General features: G+C 44.2%; 1 protein-coding gene across 3 annotated transcripts in view; it reads left to right on the forward strand.

Annotated features, from left to right (window-relative positions):
- Window positions 1-22,761, forward strand: part of LOC121279633 (uncharacterized protein KIAA0895-like) — a 94,486-nt gene that overhangs the window by 36,044 nt on the left and 35,681 nt on the right. Inside the window, exon 1 of one of the 3 annotated variants that reach the window (XM_041190824.1) lies at window positions 4,242-4,501. The exons of 1 other annotated variant lie outside the window; for it this stretch is intronic. The gene's annotated coding sequence lies outside the window, so the exon portion shown is untranslated. Of the gene's footprint in view, window positions 1-4,241; window positions 4,502-4,842; window positions 4,887-22,761 lie in introns of those variants that run through there. One more of the 3 variants, XM_041190825.1, reaches the window with a different exon arrangement.

A 22,761-nucleotide genomic window follows, 5' to 3' on the forward strand; every position in this document is an offset into this window, starting at 1 on the left:
GATGTGGTTTATTTGGACTTTCAGAAGGCTTTCGACAAAGTCCCACATAAGAGATAGTGTGTAAAATTAAAATGGTATGGGATTGGGGGTGGTGTACTGAAATGGATAGAAAACTGGTTGGCAGACAGGAAACAAAGAATAGGAATAAACGGGTCTTTTTCCGTATGGCAGGCAGTGACTAGTGGGGTAACGTAGGGCTCGGTGTTGGGACCCCAGCTTTTCACAATATAGATTAATGATTTAGATGAGGGAACTAAATGTAATATCTCCAAATTTGCAGATGACACAAAGCTGGGTGGGAGAGTGAGCTGAGAGGAGGATGCAGAAATGCTTCAGTGTGATTTGGACGAGCTGAGTGAGTGGGCAAATGCATGGCAGGTGCAATATAATGTGGATAAATATGAGGTTATCCACTTTGGTAGCAAAAACAGGAAGGCAGATTATTATCTGAATAGCTATAAATTGAGAGAGGGGGATGTGCAACGAGACCTGGGTCTCCTCGTTCACCAGTCGCTGAAGGTAAGCTTACAGGTGCAGCAGGCAGTAAAGAAGGCAAATGGTATGTTGGCCTTCATAGCAAGAGGATTCGAGTACAGGAGCAGGGATATCTTGCTGCAATTGTACAGGGCCTTGGTGAGACCACACCTGGAATATAGTGTGCAGTTTTGGTCTCCTTATTTGAGGAAGGATGTTCTTGCTATAGAGGGAGTGCAGTGAAGGTTTACCAGACTGATTCCTGGAATGGCAGGACTGACATATAAGGAGAGATTGAGTTGGTTAGGGTTATATTTGCTGGAGTTCAGAAGAAAGATGGGGGATCTCATGGAAACCTATAAAATTCTAACAGAACTTAGATGCAGGAAGGATGTTCCTGATGATGGAGGAGTCCAGAACCAGGGGTCACAGTCTGAGGATATGGAGTACACCATTTAGGACCGAGATGAGGAGAAATTTCTTCATCCAGAGAGTGGTGAGCCTGTGGAATTCACTACCACAGAAAACAGTTGAGGCCAAAGCATTGTATGTTTTCAAGAAAGAGTTTGATATAGGTCTTGGGGCGAAAGAGATCAAAGGATATGGGGAGAAAGCAGGAGCAGGCTATTGAGTTGGATGATCAGCCACGATCATAATGAATGGCGGAGCAGGCTCGAATGGCCTACTCCTGCTCCTATTTTCTATATTTCTCTTTTTCTCTCTATTTAATCCACTTTCTTTGCCTTGCTTGATTTCTCTTTCTGTATCTGATTCTAATTTATCCTATTTCCATCTCTGCCATTTGCTTTGCTTTTTTCTCTATTCTTAAATTTAATTGGTTCAGGCAGAAGGATCATTAGACTTTATGTTCAGGGGCTCTAGATGCCCATTGACCATGATCTGCTGTTATCAGAGAGAATTTTCACCAACTTGTGGTCCGATAAATGGCCCAGATCTTCCAGTCAGCAGTGATGCTACTGCGGTTACAGCTAACCAAGATTCAAAGTGCATCCTTACCTTTTTCTGCTTTGCATCTGGGACTTCCTGAAGTCACCAACTCAAGTAACTCCCCTTGAGGTCAGCATGCTTGTATTGTTATTTTTAAAGGTCTAACATTTTCTTCAATTATTTCTAATTTCTAAGACTTTTAATTGCTGTATAAGTTTGTGGTGGGGGGGATGGTGAGGTGCGCATTATTGAGAGGGGAGATAAGCATTGTTAGGAAGGAGAGTGATGGGAGGCGTGAATATTAGTAGGTCTGCGGGGTGGAGGGGAGACCATTGTTGAGAGGGTGGGTGAGGGGGGCTGAGCAATGTCAGGAGTGTGGGGGGGGGTTCAGCATTGTTGGGAGGAAGGTGAGCATTGCAGGAGTGCGAGAGGGTGAGCAGTTTCAGGGATGTGAAGGTTGTTGGTGGTATAGGGCGGATGAGCAGTTCAGGGATGAGGGGAAGGAGTTGAGTAATACAAGGGTCCGGAGGGGTGGTGAGAAATCTCAGGAGGGGGCTGTGAAGTGTGTGTTTTGGGGGGCGGGGGTTGGGTGAGCATTAGTGCAGGGGTGTGAGTATTGTCAGAGGTGCTGAAGGGTGGGTACCGTGGGAAGGGGGTGAGCTTTGCTGGGGTAGAGGGCTGGTGAGCATTATCTGGGGTGCAGCTGTGGAGTGAGCAATGTCGTAGGTGCAGGGGGTGGTGAGCATTGTCGTGAAGGGAGGGCGATGGGGTGCTGAGCACTGTCAGGGGTGTGAGAATTATTGGGCTACAGGAGTAAGGTGAACATTGTCAAGTATGGGGGTAGTGAGTATTACACGGGAAGGGTGTGGCACGAGTGAACATTATCAGCGGTGCAGGGTGGTGAGCATTGTCTGGGTGTGGGGGTGCCGGTTAAGCATTTTTGGAGTTGCAGGGGGGGTGGGGGAGGGGGGGGGTGGTGCATTTTGTCTGGGATGCAGAGGAGGGGTGAGCAGTGTTTGAAGTTCAGGATAGTGAGCATTGTTTGGGGTGCAAGAGGGTGAGCAGTGTTGAAGGTGCAGGGTGGGTTGGCATTGTCTGGGGTGCAGGGGGAATGCTTTGATCAGTTTTGGATCTGCTGAGGGCATGAGCAATGTCAGGGGGCAGGAGGTGAACATTGGCAGATGTACGGGAAGTGAGTAGTGTCGGAGGTGTTTGGGGGTATGAGCATTGTCAGTGCGGGGGTGTGAACATTGTCGGAAGGAAGTTTCAATGTGAGGGAATGAGCAGTGTTGAGGTTGTGGGGGTGAGCATTGTTGGAGATGTGGGGAAGGGGGGGCAACTATTTTCTGGTGGGGGTTGGAGGATGGACAGGATGTTTTTTTAGGTCTTCATTAACAGCTCCTGCTGTTAATCATTGTCCTCTGCCGGGAAAATAAGCATAGGGTAAGTAAAGTAAGAGTAAGAATAAATATAGGGCATCAAGCCCAAGTGTCCATCATTAAGGTCAGTGTCAGATACTTTCTTGGACTGGCCTGGGCAGAGTAATTCTACCCATCAGAAGCTTAAATTTTCTGAGTAAATACAGTGCATGTGTTTGGGTCGCGTCTTCCTCAGGGTGCCAACATACGATGGTGAGCGTCTGAACATTCACCGCTGTTGCCATCAGAAATTCCAGGCCAATGGCTCAAAATCTGTGGTCAACTGTGAAATAATGGCACTCGTCCCTGACCTTAAAGAAAGCTGCATTGCCAGATCTCATCATCTCTGTGGCCAGAACTCTCTCAACATGTTAGTGATTATTGCTTGGTCAATGGTGGGGGGTGGGGGGGTGGAGGCAGAGGAGGTCCAAACACAGCCTATGGCCCAACAGTCTATGAAAGAGCGGCAATTATAGGATCTTCCTCTTAACCAGAGCTTGTTGTGGCCAAATTCAGAGTGGTAATAACGGCACAAAAAAACCTTGCAAATTCTGGGCCAATTAATTATCTGAAGGGTGAATGCCAGCCAATTCATGGCGCTAAGCCAGGAGATACCTGGCGTCATTAATTTCTGGGTCATGATTTTGCCTGACCTGCCTGTGCTTGCAGAGGGGAGGCAGTGGTGTAGTGGTGCACTGGGACTATTACTCCAGATGCTCAGGTAATGATCTGGTCAGGGATCCATATTCAAATCCCACCATAGTAAATTTGAATTCAATTAAAAGTCAAGTAATGACTAGGAAACCATTGCCAATGGTTGTAAAAACCCATCTGGTTCACTAATGTCCTTTAGGAAAGGAATCGATTATCCTTACCTGGTCTGGCCTACACATGACTCAAGACCCACAGCAATGTTGTTGACTCTTAAAAAAATGGCCTAGCAAGCCGCTCAGTTCTCAAGGGGGATTAGGAATGAACGAATATAAAATAAATACCTGGGCGCCTCAAAAAGAAACATCACACATAACGCAGAGTGGCACGGAAAATCGGACTCGGAGCCTTTCCAAACTTTAGTGAATATTTATTGCCTCTTAATATTGGCCAGCGTGTTAATGAATGTTCCCATACATGTTATAGAGGAGATTGAGTCATGATGATCAGAAATGAGCCGAGTCAGCAGCAGATTGCTGGTCCCCAGGATCTGGCACTGGGGAAGCCGCTCTCCATTCATCCGTCAGCAGCAGGAGTAACATTCTCCGCCCTCCCAGCTCCGACTGCAGTGTGTGTGTGTGTGTGTGTGTGTACTGGAGGGGGGTGGGGGGAGACAAGGACCTCAGAGCAAGTCCCCAAGTACCGCCCGTTCTCCATCGGGAAGATGCAACGAGTGCACTACGATCGTCTGCTCGCAGTCTGAGTTAATAATAGCGAGCGTTAGCTGTGGCTGTTAGCCTCTGTGATCAGCTGCTTCCCTTTATATCCATTCCCTTAGACTGTCTTAGATTAGCGCCTCCACCAGCCTGCATTTAGGTTCCTCCGCAGCCCTTGGAGAGAAGATAAAAACTGCAAATGGAAGGTTTTTAAACCAAGACACCCTCCACCGTGTGTGTGTGGGGGTGGGTGTTCATTTATTGGGGAACACACTCTTGTAACGACTGATTTATGTAAGTGGGACGATTTTATTTTCGCTTTATGTGGATAACATCTGATTAAAGAAAGTAGCTCAGATCGGAAAAGCATTTTGTCCAGACAAATGTTCCACGGTTGTTGATTTTTTTTGTTCTTGTTGTAGATATTTTTAGGTAATTGCCGCAGTTTGTGCCCATATAGGGAAAAATTCTGTGGCAGATGAGCGACCGCCCGATTACAAGTGTCAAAGTCGACTAAGGGAGAGTTACCACCAACCTTTGACTGTGTGTGTGTTTCTGTGTGAGAGAGAAAAATGGGAAATGTTTATTGTGGGAGCGAGTGCCGTTCTGCGCTATACAGACCGACATTGTCCAACAATCTGTTAGCTGAACATTCGGCAGGCGGGCCATTACGAGGAGGGTGCGTTTAATACAAAGCTCTTGTACACTTGTGTCATTTTGTGTAATCTTGTGTAATCTTGCACGGGAGATCGCGCTGATTATTTTTATACTGACGTTGCTTTGTTAAGCAGCAGTTCAAATGCTGAAATCATCTGGACAATTAAGCCGTGTAAATTGTGTTTTGTTTAACACAGAGAATGTGTTTTATGCTCTCCTTACCTGTCTCCCTTTAAATCTCCCTGTACCCTATGATTATTCTATTGTCTGTTACTGACCCACCCACTGCCGAGAATCCGATCAGGTGGTCTCGATGGCTGGAACGTGTAGCAGTTGTCGGACTGCGGGGGTAGGGGCTACCGGAGATGGTCAGGAGTCCCACAAACTAAAATCTTTGTAGTCCAAAGTCGACCAATCCGAGCCCCCAAACCAGCTCAATATTATGTCGTCTATCCAAGCTTTAGAACAATTCAATAAGTCCTGTATTTTAAAGTTGCTTGGTATATTATTTTTTCTGATATCTCGACAATCAGATCTCAGCAATGCATAAACTACGGATAGCAGCGTGGCCAGTTTGGGTTCGTGGATTTGAAAGTGTGAGAAAAGATCTCCAAATGAACAATGTGTTTTAGTCAATATTGAAGCTGCACAAATGTTTTTATTCGACATCTAAACCCTGTTATAGTTTATAAAACATATCAACACATCTTTGCATTTAGAACGCACAATGTTCAACATATCTAAATTTATTGGAATTTATGTTTGCAAATTATGAAAAGAAATGTTTTTTGTATTAAATGAAGTAGTCAGGATTTCTGGAGGGAGGGGTCTCCAGACTCACCACCTCCGCCTCGAGTTCTGTGCCGGATTTGAAGGTATTACAAAGAAGCACCATTTTAAAGAGGAACTGAACAAAGGGGCGCGGGCGGGGAGAGAGAACGCGACGCGGACACAGGAGAAGGCATTTAATTTCGGAGAAATGCTTCTCTGGGGTTCAGGAGGTGGTTACATGGCAGATATGATATTAACAGGAGGCTGTAGGGTGCATATTGAGGGCATGGAACAGTTGTGTGAGACGGCGAGGGAATAGCTAAAGATTGAAAGGGCAGATTGGGAGTGGGATAGAAATTTGAAATGGTTCGAGAGCGGGGGAGCTTTGGTTCGGACATGAGGGCAAAGCCAGTTGTTTAGATAAACAATTCGCTAATCTCTGTTTGATCTCGCTGATGTAGAGGAAACCACCAGCTGCAGCACCTACCCCATTTACTAGATTGGAGGAAGTACAAAGTGAATGGGTTCGCTTGCATGGGAAACTGCCAGGGCTAGAAGAGAAGCTGTGAGAGGAGAATGATTCAGTGTGTCATATAGGGACTGCTGCTGCTGGAATGCTGGAGTGTGGGGGGAAGATGTAGGAGTGTGTTGGAAACAATGGAAGATGATTTGCCGAATACAAAGTTTAACGAGCTAGAAGATCCCTTGTCTTCAGCTTCTGGCATGAGATGCAGCAAATACCCACTCCCCTCCTCCCGCTGCCTCGCATCCTAAATACCCCTTCTGTGTGAGATGGTGATCAGTATTTCAGTGCATTAGAACATAAATAGGAGCAGATGAAGACTATATGAACCATTGAGCCTGTTCTGCCATTCACAGAATCACAGAATCTTTACAGTGCAGAAGGAGGCCATTTAGCCCATCGAGTCTGCATTGGCTCTCTGAAGTGCCATTCTACCTAATCCCACTCCCCTGCCATATCCCTGTCACCTTGCATATTCTCTCTTTTCAGATAGCAGTCCAATTCCCTTTTGAATATCTTGATTGAACCTGCCTCCAACCGCCCTCTGGGTGAAAATATTTTTCCTCACATCACTTTTACTCCTATTTCCAATCATTTTGAATCTGTACTCTCTACTTCTTGATGCTCCTTTGATTGGGAACAGTTTCCCACTATTTTAACTCCCAAATCTTATCTGCATGCCCCACTTCAGTTACCCACCTAAAATGGGCGGGAGCCAACAACTGCTATGCAGGCAGGAGTGGAATGTCAGACAAATAAGAGGACAGGACCAAAGAGATGTTTTGGCCCATAAATAAGCTGTAGAGTGGGGAGAGTCTCCCAGGTAAGAGGGTTTGTGATCATGGCAGATCTTGGGCTTCAACACCCTTTTCCTGCCAACTCTCGATATCCCTTGATTCCCTGAAAGACCAAAAATCTGTCTATCTCAGCCTCAAATATATGCATACACAACATCCTGGGGTAGAGGATTACAAAGATTCACAACCCTCTTGAGTGAAGAAATTTCTCCTCATCTCCGTCCTAAATGATCGGCTCTTTATTCTGAAAATGTGGCCCTTTGTTCTAGCTTTCCCAGCCAGGGGAAACAACATTTCAGTATCCATCCCACCATAATATTGAAAGTTTCAATGAGATCACCTTGAATTCTTCTAAACTCCAGAGAATATAGATCCAGTTTACTCAGCCTCTCATCATGGGGCAACCCTCTCCTCCCAGGGACCAATGTAGTGAACCTCCACTCTATCACCTCCAATGAAAGTATATCCTTGCTTAATTATGAAGACCAAAACTGCACACAGTACTCCAGATCTCACCAAAGCTCTATACACTTATTGCAAGACTTTTTTATTCTTGTACCCCAGTCCCCTTAAATAAAGGACAGCATGCCAATTGCCTTCCGAATTGCTTGCTGTACCTGCATGTTAACTTTCTATGTTCCTTGTGCCAGTACACACAAGTCTATCTGCACATCAACAAGTTGCGTGCCTTTTAAAAAAATATTTTGCTTTTCTACTCTTATGACCAAAATAAATAACCTCATATTTCCTCCATACACTTATTCCATCTGCCACCTTGTTGCCCACTCAGGTAACCTATCTATATCTCTTTGCAGCCTCTTTGTGTCCTCCTCACAGCTTGCATTCCCACTTAGCTTTGTGTTGTTAGCTGATACATTACTCTCTGTCTCTTTGGTTAAGTAATTAATATAGATGGTAAATAGCTGAGGCCTGGCACTGATCCTTGCGGCACTCCACTAGTCACGGCCTGCCAACTTTAAAATGCCCCATTTTTCCCTATTCTCTGCTTCTTGTCGGTTAACCAATCCTCTATCCATGCTAATATATCACCCTCAACTCCATGAGCCCTTATCTTGTGTATTGACCTTTTTTATGGCACCTTATTGAATGCCTCTTTCAAATTCAAGTACGCTACATCTATTGGTTCCCTTTTATCAACCCTTCTACGTACATCCCCAAAAGCTCTAATAAATTTGTCAAACATTATTTCCCTTTTGTAAAACCATATTGTCTTGTTCTCATCAAACTATGCTTTGCTAAGTGCATTGTTAAGACTTCCTCAATAACACTTCCCCAATGACTGATGTCAGACTAACTGGCCTGTAATTCTATTTTCTCTTTCCCTCTTTTCTTGAATAGTGGTGTTACATTTGCTAACTTCCAAACTGCTGGGACTGATCCAAAATCTAGGACATTTTTGGGAAATCGTAGCCAGCATGTCCACTATTGCTACAGATATTTCCTTTGGAACCCTAGGGCGTAGGCCATCAAGTACTGGGGATTTGTTGGATTTTAGTCCCTTGAGTTTCTCTAGCACTTCTTCCCTGTTGATATTAATTACCTTAATTTCCTCTTATTAGCCACTAGATTACTTTCCATTTCTGGTATGTAACTTATGCCTTTTATTGTGAAGACAAACACAAAATATTTGTTCAGTGTCTCGGCCATTTCCTCATTCCCCATGATAATTTCTCCTGTCTCTGCTTCTAAGGGATCAACATTTACTTTAGCTACTCTCTTCCTTTTTATATTCTTATAAAAGCTCTTACAATCTGTTTTTATATTCCTACCCAGTTTACTATCATATTCTATATTTTCCCTTTTATCAACTTTTTGGTGGACCTTTGCTGGCCTCTAAAACACTGCTAATCCTCAGGCCTATTGATATCCTTTGCAACATTATAAGCCTTTGCTTTTAATATAATACTATCCCTAACCTTCTTAGTTAGCATGGGATGGATCTTTCTCGCTGAGTTTTTGTTTTCCTGTGGAATGTATTTTTGTTGAACCTTTTGAATTATTCCATTAAGTGTTTCCTGCCTGTTTATCTTCCGCAAAATCTTTTAATCTATTTACCCAACCAACCTTAGCCAGCTTTCCCTTCATGCCTATGTAATTGGCTTTGTTTGAGTTTCTTGTTGGAGATTTGAGTATTCTGTTTTCAAAATTAATGTGGAAGTCAATTGTATTATGATCATAATGATCACTATTTCCTAGTGGATCTTTTACTATGAGATTACTAAATAACAATGTCTCATTACACAATACTAGATCTAAAATAGCTTTCTCCCTAGTTGGTTCCAAAACATATTGCTCCAGGAAGCTGACATGAAAACATTCTACAAACTCATCCAGACCAGCTTTGCCAATTTGATTGGTCCATTATACATGAAGATTAAACTATTACATTGCCTTTATTACAAGCTCCAATAATATCTCATTTAACACTCTATTCAATGACATAACTACTGTTAGTGGGCCCATAAACTATTCCCACCACCATTTTCTAACATTTTCTGTTCCTAATCTCCTCCCTTACTGATTTTACTTCCTAATTTTCTGAGCCAAGATACTTTCTCACAAATGTCCTTATGTCATCCTTTATTACCATGGCTAACACTCCTTCTTTTCCATTCTTCCTGCCTTTTTGAAATGTTGTGTACCCTGGAATATTTATTTCCCAACCTTGGTCACCTTGTAACCATTCTTTGGAGTGGCATTTAGATCTAAACCATTTATCTCTATTTGTACCACTGGTTCATCAATCTTATTGCGGATGCTCCACACATTCAAATAAAGTGACTTCAATTTTTTAAAAACTAATATTCCCTGTATGGACCTTACTCTCTGCTATTATCGTTAACTTTCTGTCCCTTCCTGTCCCACTCAGCTTGTCTTTACCCTCATCAAAATACTTTCCTATTGCCTCAGCTTTTATCTTTGGATTTTCAAACCCCTCGACCAAAACCTCCTCCCCCTCTATTAGTTTAAATCTATTTTCCCATATTCTGACCATATTTGCTGGTTCACTCTTATGTTTGTATGCTGTCTCCCTTCCTGTCACATTCTGGTTACCATTACCTATATTGCCATCCTAATCCTTTTACATCACCTTCCAAACCTATGACCTCCATCACTTGGAAGAATAAGAGCAGCAGATGTATGGGAATGCCATCACCTGCATGTTCCCCTCCAAGCCACTAGCCATCCTGACTTGGAACTATATTGCCATTCCTTCACTGTCGCTGGGTCAAAATCCTTAAACTCCTTCCCTCACAGCACTGTGGGTTCCTACAACACAGGGACTGCAGCGGTTCAAGAAGGCAGCTCATCACCACCTTCTAAAGGGCCATTGGGAATGGACAATAAATGCCAGCCTGTCCAGAGACGTCTGCATCCCAGGAACAAATAAATGAAAAAAAATCTATTGCCTTGTCCTATCTCATTAGCTTTCCAAATCACCCCTCACGTGAACACCACCCCTCCCCACCCACTGCCCACTGCACTATTTAGTTTAAAGCCCATTGTACAGTATTATGATCCCAGCTGATGTTACCACTGGACAAGCCTGATCCCAGAGTCAAACCCAACTTGGTAGATCCTAATTTTTAATTTGTTTGTTTAGATATATGGAGAGTGGCTACTGAACAGAGTCAGATGATGAACAAAAAGAATAAAACATTTATTTAACAAGAAAAGATGAACTATATTACAATACGCCTTCACTCACAATGTACCTTTACAGATATATATAGATTTGTAAGGATAGCACAAGTTACAAAAACTATCTTACACTCTTAAGATAAAAGCAAAATACTGCAGATGCTGGAAATCTGAAACAAAAACAGAAATGCTGGAAAAACTCAGCAAGTCTGGCAGCATCTGTGGAGAGAGAAACAGAATTAATGTTTTGAGTCAGTATGACTCTTCTTCAGAGCTCTCAGATTCCTTCCGCAAGGGTTCACCTTCAGTTTCAAACTTTCCTTCCGATGTTCCTCTCCCCTGGGTCACCATATGCATTCAAGCTGTCTTCCACACCCTCTCTCACTGATTCAGCCGTCAACAGTACCACTGCTTCACATGCCCATAGCAAAGAGTTGCAGACTTTCAGTTGTCTCTTTGGACCTTCTGACTCTTCACAAGTCTTTACCTCTTTAAGCTTGAAGCTTGGAACCTTTCTCTACTCCTCACTCTTAACTTCACTTAACTGGACCTTTGCCAGGTTCCTGTCCTTCCTTTGACTAGAAGGTCTTCTTGGGACTATCTGTCACTTTTGCTCCAGTCTCTCTCTGACAGCTAGTTTCAACCAACTTTAGCTTGCGACTGGCTATCTGCCCCTTTTCCTGCTTCTGTAAGCTGTCTTCAAACTAAACTCAACACTGCAGTTTCTTTAGTTTTTCTGTGTATGTGTGTGCGTTGGTGGGTCTTGCCTCTCTGGACCCCTGTTGCTAGGCAACAGCACAGTTTTTCTACTCTTGTTTTCTCAGTTTCTCTTTAGGAGTCATAAAACTCACTAGAAATGCAGGCACCTTTTAAAGTGAAACTAAAACTCAACTTGACATTTTCTTAACACACAAATACAGAAATACAAATCAAACTTAAACTTTAAAGTTAAAACTCATTCCTAACACCCACAAATACAAATATAACTTACTTAAACTTTCTCTGTTTCCTAAAAACAGCTCTACTTATACAACTTGCCAGGACATTGGTCCTCTTCCCCAAGTAATGGTAACACTGTTCCATGAATTGAAACCCATTTCTCCCACACCAATCTTTGAGCCAAGCATTCAACTCTCTAATCTTATTTATCCAACGCAATTTGCTCATGGCTCAGCTGGTAACCCAGAAATGATTTCCTTTTAAGATTTTGCTTGTTAATTTAGCCCCTAGTTGCTCACACTCCCTCAGCAGAATCTCTTTCTTAGTCCTACCTATGCCATTAGTGCCCACCTGGACTGTGACTAATGGATCCTTTCCCTCCCACTCCCAGGTTCCTCTCTAGTCCAGAGGAGATGTCCTTAACCTTAGCGACGGGTAGGCAACACAGCCTTCAGGGCACATCCTCTCAACTGTAAAGAACAGTATCCATCCCCTAACACTACTGTCCCCTACTACATCTAAATACCTTTTTACTTCTCCCATTTGAATGGCTCCCTGCACCATGTGCGTGGTCAGTTTGCACATCCACCCTGCAGTCCACACTCTCTTCCACACCAGCTGGAAGGACCTCAAATTTGTTGAACAACTGCTGGATCTGAGGCTTCTCCACTGCTACCTTCTGAGTTGCCATACCTACCGCATGTGCAGTCACACTCTCCTGACCCTGACCACAGTCCAGATCAGAAGTACCTAACCTGAAGGATGTGTCTGCCATCTGGAAAATTGTGTCCAGGTAATTTTTCCTCTCCCTGGTGCATCACAGCGTTTGAAGCTCGGACTCCAGGTCATCAACTTTGATTCACAGTTACTCGAGCTGCAGACATTTATGCAAATGTGGTTGCTGTGGATCACTCACACATCAACAAACCCACATTCTGCAGTTGCAACACATCACTTGCCCTGCCATATTTATGATCTTTTATTTAACTAGTTAGGTTTCAAGTTCAGAAATATCACTGAACCGTTATTTATGATTATATTAAGTAGTTTAAGCAGTTAAGCTATAAGTTTAATGCAATACTTGCATCTCCCTGGCACCAGTGTCCTCAGATACTGAAGCAGTCCATGTCCAAATGCAGCAAGAACTGGACAATATCCAGGCTTGGGCTGACATGTGGCAGGTAACATTCGTGCCACACAAGTGCCAGGCAATGACCATCTCCAACAAAAGGGAATCTACGCTTTGCCCCTTGACATTCAATGGCATTACCATCACTGAATCTCCCACTGTCAACATCCTAGGGTTACCATTAACCAGAAACTGTACTGGACTAGCCATATAAATACTGTGGCTACAAGAGCAGATCAGAGGCTAGGAATCTAGGTGAGCACTCACCTCCTGACTCCCCAAAGCCTGTCCACCATTTACAAAGCATAGGTCAGGAATGTGATGGAATAATTTCCACTTGGCTGAGTGAGTGCAGTTCCAACAACACTCAAGATGCTTGACACTGTCCTGGGTAAAGCAGCTGCTTGACTGGCACCCTATCCACAAATATTCACTCCCTCCACCAACGATGAACAATGGCAGTGGTGTGTACCATTTACAAGATTCTCTGCAGGAACTCACCAAGGTTCCTTGGAGAGCACCTTCCAAACTCACAACCACTACCATATAGAAGGACATGGTCAGCAGACACATAGGAACACCACCACCTGGGAGTTTCCCCCCAAGCCACTTACCATCCTGACTTATAAATATATTGCTGTTCCTTCGCTGTTGCTGGGTCAAAATCCTGGAACTGGCTCCCTAACAGCACTGTGGGTGTACCTACACCACATGGACTGCAGCGGTTCAAGAAGGCAGCTCACCACCACCTTCTCAAGGGCAATTAGGGATTGGCAATAAATGCTGGCCTAGCCAGTGACACCCACATCCAATAAATGAATAAAGAAAAACAAGTTTAACCTACTGCCCCTATTTAGAGCTGTAAGCACTGGTAATTTAGCTGGTTAAACACCAGCAAACACCAATACATACTTGGGAGTCCACAAGTGTTACCTGTGCCTAAACCTACCCTTACTGTTGGGGCCTGTCTCTATGGGATAGAGTATAATCTCCTTTGGAAAGCAAAAAGTCTACTCTGGATGGAATGATCAAAGTTTGCTTTGGAGACTCGCAAATAGATTAGTGTCAGAACAGAACACCAAAAAAAGACGGTCAGTAGGCTACTTACTATTGGAGGCATCAGATACTGTCCTCCTCCTCCCAGTACCTATAAATGTGCATAATCTAACAGTGGTGATGGAGCAGCAATCAAGACGAAGAACTTTGACTGATATTCCCATCCCAGTGTGTGATTTGAAGACTAACGCTAGCACTCTGACTACAGCCTCTATGGGATTTTTATTAAGTAGATTCTAGAAGTGACTGCATGTGTGCATGCATGCGGGTATGCATAGTCATGATGGAAGGCCCATGGAGGACCTTTCCACCCTGCCATCAATTGAGGCTCTTAAATGGGCAATTAATGTCCACTTAAGGAACTCATCCTGCTGCAAACCTGTGCAGAGCTACTTGTGGTCTCTTGGGGATCTTGGGGTTGGGAGGTTGGGGGGGTGGGGTGATCCCTCATTTTAAGGCTCTAGGTGCCCAATTGAATTATATGGCATTGGGGTGGGGGACCCACTGACAGCCACTCCCCTGCCCTTGGGTCCAACCCCACACACTCCCCTTCCCCATAACCCCTGCCCTGTGAAAGCTTTCCTGCCTTCACTTACTTTTGGCCTGGGTTGTTCCGTTATGCTGGGCCTCTGGTGTATGTCGTCTCCCCAGTGGCACTGCTGAGCAAAAGAGCTGCAGACCTCTGATTGCCAAGCAACAGATAAAGCTAGTTGTTTCACGCTGCTTCTATGCAGTAGCAACAAAAGTGGTATTCACTACTAACAGGATGCTGCCATCAAGCCATAAAGACGTTCTGCCTATCACACATCTGAGTAATGTGGTATATGAATTTCAGTGCCATTGTGATGCTAGGCTGTATGTCCCAAAGACTGGCGGATCATATCAGTCAGCATGTCCCTTCAACAGGCAAGGTACAAACTCTACCTAACCAGCCCATGCTTGCATAACTCAAAACACAGTGTCCGACATTAGATGTGATTCCATGATTGGACAACATTTGCTAAACAATCCTCAGAGCGTTAAGAATTACACTGACAACAAATTTAAGATTGTCAGTCAGGGTCGCAGTGCAGCATATTTGCATATACTGGAAGCTACTTTTATTAATACACATGGCCCTGTTTTTTGCAGACAGAAAGAAGATGTACATTGTGCCTGTTTCAGTTAAACAAATAAATTATAGCCATTCGCTGGTTCATTCCTCAGGGCAATGCCTTGTTCAACCAGAGTAAAGTTGCCTGGTTTAAATTTCAAACAATGTTTGGCAGTTAACTGTCAGTCACTATCAACTGGTCCATTCTCCATGGCAGTGCCTCTACCAATCAGAGTCCACTTGCCAACCATTTACCACTCTTCTCAAACAGTATAAATCGTTGTTCCCTTCATATTTGGTATTCTTGCGAATTATCCTGATGAGTGCAAGATGAAAAGCTTTGACAAAAAATCTCTTTTTTTTTAGATCCTTTGGCATTACTTGAAGAAGTACAGGGGAGCTCTCTGCTATCCTGGGCATTATTTATCCCTCAATCAACACCTAAAATGGGTGTTTTATTAATTTCACGATTTTATTATTATTAAATATTTATTTTATTAAATATAAGTTATTATTAAATAATTTTACTAATTTTGCCAAATGCTATGCTTCAAAAGCATTTCACTAGGTGCAAAACACTTTGCAATGTCCTGAGGTCATGAATTTCATTATATAAACACAAGTCCTTACAGTCCTTCCTCTCATCCAACACTCAATAGACTTTTTGATTCCATTTAAGATAAAAGAACACTTGACAATTCTGAGAGTATTGAAGCTGCTTTTGGGAGCTGTGGTGTCACACTGTTTAACATTCCATGGATGGTTAAGAAGTTTTTTATAATCATTGGGGAGTGGGGAACGGGGGTCGCAGGAGTGGGCGGACGTGTGATGTGCAATGAATGACTTAGTGGATAAATGTATGGTGCTGCTGCGCCATATCAGTGAGAGGATTGTGCCAGATTTAATCCTCGCTCTGTGCTCAGGCAAGGGAAGTATTTTGGGCATTTCAAGTGGCATCAGCTGTCTGGAGGACAAATGTCGGGCAGGGTTCCTTGATTATGATAAAAACAAAAAAACTGCGGATGCTGGAAATCCAAAACAAAAACGAAAACAGAATTACCTGGAAAAACTCAGCAGGTCTGGCAGCATCGGCGGAGAAGAAAAGAGTTGACGTTTCGAGTCCTCATGACCCTTCGACAGAACTTGAGTTCGAGTCCAAGAAAGAGTTGAAATATAAGCTGGTTTAAGGTGTGTGTGTGGGGGGCGGAGAGAGAGAGAGAGAGAGAGGTGGAGTGGGGGTGTGGTTGTAGGGACAAACAAGCAGTGATATCTCCTACCCAAAATCCACAAACAGAACTGCCCCGGTAGACCGATCGTCTCAGCTTGCTCCTGCCCCACAGAATTCATTTCTCGTTATCTTGACTCCCTTCTCTCTCCCCTTGTCCAGTCCCTTCCCACCTACATCCATGATTCCTTTGACACCTTACGTCACATCAACAATTTCCAGTTCCCTGGCCCCAACCGCTTCCTCTTCACCATGGACGTCCAATCCCTCTACACATCCATCCCCCACCAGGATGGTCTGAGGGCCCTTAGCTTCTTCCTCGAACAGAGGCCCGAACAAGCCCCATCCACCACTACTCTCCTCCGTCTGGCTGAACTTGTTCTCACGCTGAACAATTTCTCCTTCAACTCCTCTCACTTCCTCCAAATAAAAGGTGTGGCTATGGGAACCCACATGGGCCCCAGCTATGCCTGTCTCTTTATGGGGTATGTGGAACATTCCTTGTTCCAGTCCTACTCCGGCCCCCTTCCACAACTCTTTCTCCGGTACATCGATGATTACTTCGGTGCCGCTTCATGCTCTCGTCAGGACTTGGAAAAATTTATTAATTTTGCTTCCAATCTCCACCCCTCCATCATTTTCACGTGGTCCATCTCTGACACTTCCCTTCCCTTCCTTGACCTCTCTGTCTCAATCTCTGGTGATAGACTGTCCACCAATATCCATTACAAATCCACTGACTCCCACAGCTATCTCGACTACAGCTCCTCACACCCCGCTTCCTGTAAGGACTCCATCCCATTCTCTCAGTTCCTTCGCCTCCGTCGCATCTGTTCCGATGATGCTACCTTCAAAAACAGTTCCTCTGACATGTCCTCCTTCTTCCTTAACTGAGGTTTTCCACCCACGGTCGTTGACAGAGCCCTCAACCGTGTCCGGCCCATCTCCCGCGCATCTGCCCTCACGCCTTCTCCTCCCTCCCAGAAACATGATAGGGTCCCCCTTGTCCTCACTTACCAACCCACCAGACTCCGCATTCAAAGGATCATCCTTCGCCATTTCCGCCAACTCCAGCATGATGCCACCACCAAACACATCTTCCCTTCACCCCCCCTATCGGCATTCCGTAGGGATCGCTCCCTCCGGGACACCCTGGTCCACTCCTCCATCACCCCCTACTCCTCAACCCCCTCCTATGGCACCACCCCATGCCCACGCAAAAGATGCAATACCTGCCCCTTCACTTCCTCTCTCCTCACCGTCCAAGGACCCAAACACTCCTTTCAAGTGAAGCAGCATTTCACTTGCATTTCCCCCAACTTAGTCTACTGCATTCGTTGCTCCCAATGTGGTCTCCTCTACATTGGAGAGACCAAATGTAAACTGGGCGACTGCTTTGCAGAACACCTGCGGTCTGTCCACAAGAATGACCCAAACCTCCCTGTCGCTTGCCATTTTAACACTCCACCCTGCTCTCTTGCCCACATGTCTGTCCTTGGCTTGCTGCATTGTTCCAGTGAAGCCCAACGCAAACTGGAGGAACAACACCTCATCTTCCAACTAGGCACTTTACAGCCATCCAGACTGAATATTGAATTCAACAAATTTAGGTCGTGAACTCCCTCCCCCATCCCCACCCCCTTTCTGTTTCTCCCTTCCTTTTCTTTTTTTCCAATAAATTATATAGATTTTCCTTTTCCCACCTATTTCCATTATAAAAAGAGAAAAAAATATATTTATTTATTTATTTTTAAAAAAATTTTTTTTACATCTTTTATGCTCTCCCCACCCCCACTAGAGCTACACCTTGAGTGCCCTACCATCCATTCTTAATTAGCACATTTGTTTAGATAATATCACCAAATTTATCTTTAACACCTATGTGTTCTTTTGTATAATTGTTGTTGACATCTTTTGATGATCTGCTTCTATCACTGCTTGTTTGTCCCTACAACCACACCCCCACTCCACCTCTCTCTCTCTCTCTCTCCGCCCCCCACACACACACCTTAAACCAGCTTATATTTCAACTCTTTCTTGGACTCGAACTCAATTCTGTCGAAGGGTCATGAGGACTCGAAACGTCAACTCTTTTCTTCTCTGCCGATGCTGCCAGACCTGCTGAGTTTTTCCAGGTAATTCTGTTTTCGTTTTCCTTGATTATGATTCAGTGATTTTTGCTCAAAAATACAGATGTACAAAATCAGTCTCAGCCCCAGTATTTGAATAGCCTCCTGGCATCCATTGTCTGGGCTAGCCATTAATTGCAGCACCAGGAGACTATAGGTAAAGCAGAGAAAACAAAATATAAACTGGAAAGAGGAAGTAAAATCAAATGAGAGTTTACAATGATTAGAAGTGTACTGAAAATTTCACAAATGGATGGTGATACCAATATCTGACTGTGTCTGCTCTGTATAACCAGGGAGCAGATCTGAGGGGCTTTACCTGAGAGAGGGAAGGGGTCATGTGTTTAGCACAGATTAAATAGCACAGTGGAGATCTTGTGGCACAATGGGTGGCATCCCTGCCACTGAGCCAGAAGCTCTGGATTTAAGTCCCACTCTAGCAGTTGATGGCCAAATAGGTGCATTCATAACACAGCCAAAAATGTTGAGTATCAAGTTGTAAATCCTTCCTTCCAACATATGCCAAGATTGGGAGAGATTTGTGATCAGCCAAGTGATGGAAAGGAAATTGGTATCGTTACCATCACTATTCATAGCTCCGGACAACAACTTGCATGTAAAATGCATGTTGCCACAGCAATTCAATTCTTTGTGGTTTCAATTGGCTGGATGGCCGGTATGGATCAGATTGGTGACAATGGCACAGGGTTTGATCCCCTTTCCAGCGGGGGTGCACTTGGGACTGCCTCCTTGCCCTACCCATGGTGGAGGTCATGGTGCTGTGGGTTGAACCTGCCCATGGACAGAGAACTGAAGAGAAAGTAGCATAGTGGCAATGTCATTGAAGAAGTCATCCAGAAATTTGGATAATAATCCAGAGACTTGAGTTCAAATCTCACAACAGCAGCTTGTGAGTTATGAATTCAGCCAGTTAACTAGATCTGGAATTAAAAAGCATATGTCAGTAATAGAGAGCACAAAGTTATCAGATTGTCATAAACACTCAAATGGTTCATGTACTTTAAGGAAAGAAATCTGCCACGTTTGCCTGGACTGGTCTCTAAGTGACTCCAGACCCACAGCAATGTGGTTGACTCTTAACTAGCATCTAAAAAGACCTTGCAAGCCACTCAGTTGTATCAAATTGATACAGAAAATTCCAATAAGAATTAAGTCAGAGGACCATTCGGCTTTGACCTAAGTATCATGTTTGGACATGGAAATGGTACATCCTGGCAAGTTGACCTTGCAATGTCCTCCTCACTAACATCTAAAGACTTATGCCAGAATTGGGAGAGCTGTCTCACAGCCTGACGTGATCATACTCACAGAATCATAGCCATTAGCCATTGTCCCAGACTCTTCAATCACGGTCCCTGGGTATGATCTATCTTACTGGCTGGACAAGCCCACCAAAAGTGCGCGGCAAAGTGGTATATAGTCAGGAGGGAATAGACCTGGGAGTCCTCAACATTGACCATGAACACCTTTAAGTTTCATAGCATTAGGTCACACAAGGGCAAGGAAACCTCTTACTGATCACCACCTACACTGCCCTCCTTCAGCTAATGAATCAGTATTGGTCGCATGTAGCACACCATTTGAAAGAAGGAATGAGGGTGGCAGCAGCACAGAATGTAAGCTGAGTGGGGGGCTTTCAACATAAGAGTTGCTTGGTAGCACCACAACTGACAGAGCTGGTCACACTGCCCTTTGGCAGGTGGTGAGAGAACCAAAATGAGGAGAAAAACCTCCTTGAATTTGTCCTTACCAAACTACCTGTTGCAGAATCCTTGTGATGAGGAAGTGTGTTCCTCATACTGAGGACACTCCAGCATGATGTTTGGCTCTGACATTATGTGAAATGGGGTAGATTCAGAAAAGACTGAGCATATTAAAACTGGGCATTCATGAATTCTGTTGTCCATCAGCAGGAGTAGAATTGTATTCAACCACAATCTGTAACCTCATTGTCTGACATATCCCTTAACCTACCATTACCAGTAAGAAAAGTGGCCAACCCTGGTTCAATGAAGCATGTAGAGCAGCATACTGAGAACAGCATCAGACATACCTAAAATGAGGTGCCAACCTGGTGAAGCTACAGCATGCATACAAAACACATGCCTTCCAAATGACAGTAACAATAGAGAGAGCTAAGCGATCCCACAACCAATGGATCAGATCAAAGGTCTACAGCTTGTCACATCCAGTCATGAAAGGTGGTGGGCAATTTAAAAAAAACTAGCAGGGAGAGGAGGCATCATAAAGATCTTCATCCTCAACAATGGTGGAATCCTGCAAGTGATAAGGCTGAGACACTTCTAACCATCCTTAGCCAGAAGTGCTAAGTGGATGATCCAATTTATCTTCCTCCTCTAATTTTCACCATCACAAATGTCAGTCTCCAGTCAATTCGATTTTGTCCATGTGATATCAAGAAACTGCTGAGCTCTTTGGACGCAGTAAAGGCTATATGTGGGAAAGACATGTGGGAAAATCTCCGGGCTCACTTCTTTGGGCAGGAGTCCTCTCCCAGTTCAACGGATCCTTTTACCCATCTCCAATATTCTCCCTCCACCTGGTCCCCTCCCTCTGGATTCTTACCTTCTCTCGATCTTTTCATTGAGAACTGTCGGCGCGACATTAGTCGTCTCAATTTCTCTGCTCCTCTCACCCATTCTAACCTGTCTCTCTCTGAACTTACTGCACTCTAGTTCTGTCGAAGGGTCATGAGGACTCGAAACGTCAACTCTTTTCTTCTCCGCCGATGCTGCCAGACCTGCTGAGTTTTTCCAGGTAATTCTGTTTTTGTGTGGGAAAGACATCTGGGCTGAAGGGCTGAAGACCTGTGCCCCTGAATCAGCCAGGCCTTTTAGGCAAGCTGTTCCAGTATAGCTCCAAAATTAGCATCTACACGACAAAGTGGAAAATAGCTCAAATATGTCCTGTCAACCAAAGGCAGGACAAATCCAATCTGGCCAATTACTGCTCCATCAGTTTACTCTCAGTTGGCAGCAAAGTGATGGAAGATGTCAATGATAGTGCTATCAAGTGGCACAACCCCAGCAGGAACCTGCTTATCATGGTTAGTTTGGGTTTTGCCAGGACCACTCAGCTGCAGATCTCATTACAGCCTTTGTCAAAATGTGCACCAAAGAGCTGAGTTCCAGCGGTGAGGTGAAAGTGATTACCATCAATTTGATTGAGTTTAGCATTAAGGAGCACCAGTAAAATTGAAGTTAATGAGGTTCAGGTGGAAAGCTCTCTATTGGTTTGAGTCATACCTAGCATAAAGGAAAATGGTTGTAGTTGTTGGTGGCCAACCATCTCAGCCCCAGAACATCACTGCATGAGCGGCAGTGTCCTAGGCCTAACTACTTCAGGCCCATCTTCAGCTACTTCATCAGTGACCTACTCTACATCATGAGGTCAGAAGTGGGGATGTTCGCTGATTTTACAGTATTCAGTTTCATTCACAATTTCTCAGATTATGAAGCATGTGCACACACATTCAGCAAGACCTGACATCTAGGCTTGGGCTAGTAAGACGCAAATAACATTCATATGATGACGCAAGTGCCAGGCAATAATTGTCAAAAGCTAGTCTCAATAATGGTGACCATGAAACTATCACCGATTGTCATAAAAAACTCTTTATGCCCTTTAGGGAAGGAAATCTGCCATCCTTACCTAGTCTGGCCTACATGTGACTCCAGATTCACAGTGCTGTAGTTGACTCTTAACTGACCTCTGAAATGGCTTAGCAAGCCACCCAGCTCAAAGACATTAGGGATGGGCAATGAATGCAGGCCTTGTCACCCACATCCCATGAATAAATTAACTAAAAAAAGATCTCCTACCAAGAGATAATTTAACCATCTCCCCTTGACATTACCATCAGCAAATACCCCACTATTAATATCCTGCGCGTGGTGGGGGAGGGGAACCAGAAACTTAAAGGGGACAGTCACATAAATTGCTACGGTAAGTACAAAGAACAGGTCAGAGACTGGGTATTCTGTAATGAGTGACTCAACTCTTGACTCCCCAAAACCTTGGGACAATCTACAAGGCAAAGTTGGGAGTGCAATTGAATACTCTCTGTTTGCATGCAGCTTTATCAACAATCAGGATGCTCGACAATATGCAGGGAAGAAGCAAGCCACTTGTTTGGGGCCCCTTCCCCCAATCAAGCATTCACTCCCTCCACCATCAACACACAGGCAGCAATGTGTACCATCTACAAAATGCACTACATTAACTCACTGAGGTTTCTTCAACAGCACCTTCCAAACCCATGACCTCTAACACCTAGAAGGACAAGGGCAGCAAGCACGTGGAAATGCCACTAGCTCCAATTCACCCACTGTACTGACTTCACCATTTCTTCATCATCACTGGGTCAAAATCCTGGCGTTCCCGAACAGGGAATTCTTTCACCAGATGGAATTTCAAGGGCCATCATCTTCAAGGGCAACTGTGGATCTTTAACTTTTTCAAAAATCTGTAATTACAGGCATCTTTTGGTTTTGTGATCAGGTTCCTCTTATCATTCTTTCTTCCTTCCCT

The sequence above is a fragment of the Carcharodon carcharias genome, chromosome 7 (genome assembly GCF_017639515.1).
Source record: "Carcharodon carcharias isolate sCarCar2 chromosome 7, sCarCar2.pri, whole genome shotgun sequence".
In the NCBI taxonomy this organism is placed as follows: Eukaryota; Metazoa; Chordata; class Chondrichthyes; order Lamniformes; family Lamnidae; genus Carcharodon; species Carcharodon carcharias.